Source organism: Octopus bimaculoides, chromosome 6 (assembly GCF_001194135.2).
Source record: "Octopus bimaculoides isolate UCB-OBI-ISO-001 chromosome 6, ASM119413v2, whole genome shotgun sequence".
Classification (NCBI taxonomy): Eukaryota; Metazoa; Mollusca; class Cephalopoda; order Octopoda; family Octopodidae; genus Octopus; species Octopus bimaculoides.
The window spans coordinates 78,087,064-78,088,514 of NC_068986.1; the positions used below are offsets into that span (position 1 = coordinate 78,087,064).

The 1,451-nt window shown below is 34.5% G+C and overlaps 1 protein-coding gene across 2 annotated transcripts in view; it reads right to left on the bottom strand.

Moving 5' to 3' along the window:
* Window positions 1-1,451, bottom strand: part of LOC106884336 (voltage-dependent T-type calcium channel subunit alpha-1I) — an 894,587-nt gene that overhangs the window by 639,245 nt on the left and 253,891 nt on the right. The gene's annotated exons all lie outside the window — the stretch shown is intronic.

Consider the following 1,451-nt stretch of genomic DNA (forward strand, 5'->3'; position numbering starts at 1 on the left):
ATATATATATATATATATATATATATATATAAAATCTATTGTTTTATTCCTTTATTCTTTTACTTGTTTCACTCATTTGACCACATATATATGTGTGTATATGTATGTGCCTAAGTATATATATGTACGTGTCTATGTATATATATGCTGTGGCCATATATATATGTGTGTGTATGCGTGTATGTATGTATATGTCTATATATGTATATGAATATATGCATCTGTGTGCAAGTGCACAAGTTAGTGTGAGGGAGTTTCACCTTGTCTTCATGTTTTTTAGTGGGACTATAAAAAAAACCAACAGCCTATTGGTGAGAAGAAGGGTGTCCATCCATAGAAGATTTGCCTCATTGAATTCTAACTGACTCATGCCAATATGGAAAAGTAGACATTAAAACAATGATGATGATGGTGATGATTAACCAAATCCTACAGAATAAATGCTGATTTCAGACTGAAGAACTTCAGCAAATAGACATGGTTTAATGACATTGTAGAAAAAGATTCATCCAACCCATGCCAGCATGTAAAAGCAAATATATGTAAAATAACAACGATAGTGATGATAATGATGATGAAAATGAAAATGATGATGATGATGATGATGATGATGATGATGATGCTGAGCATTATGATAATATTGATGATGTGGAGGAAGGAGAGGCACAGAATAAAGATTATATTGATGATGATGATGATGATGATGATGATGATGATGATGATGATGATGATGATGATGGTGATGATAATTCTTTTTTGGAACAATGGATCTCAAGGCACATGAAACTATAAATAATAACATGTAACAATACTGGGTTGAGAGAACTTTTTTGGAGTGGAAAAATTCATGAGCTGCCTGTAGGACATGAAACCACATCTTCTGTAGCGTTTGACTTTTCTTTCCAAAAGTAATTTTTAGACCAATATTTACATACTATTCTTTATAGCTTTATGTGATTGGAAATTCTGTTCTAAACAAGAATTATATATACAGGTGCAGGAGTGGCCCTTCTTATATATATATGTGTGTATGTATGTATTTGTGTGTCTGTGTTTGTCCCCCCATCATTGCTTGACAACCGATGTTGGTGTGTTTACGTCCCTGTAACTTAACAGTTTGGCAAAAGAAACTGATAGAATAAATACTAGGCTTACAAAGAATAAATCCTGGGGTTGATTTGTTTGACTAAAGGGAGTGCTTCAGCATGGCTGCAGTCAAATGACTCAGTGGCACGTAAAAAGCACCCACTACACTCTCAGAGTGGTTGGCATTAGGAAGGGCATCCAGCTGTAGAAACTCCGCCAGATCAGATTGGAGCCTGGTGTAGCCATCTGGTTCACCAGTCCTCAGTCAAATCGTACAACCCATGCTAGCATGGAAAGCAGACGTTAAACGATGATGATGATGAAGATGATGATATAAATATATATATATATGCTTATATATATAT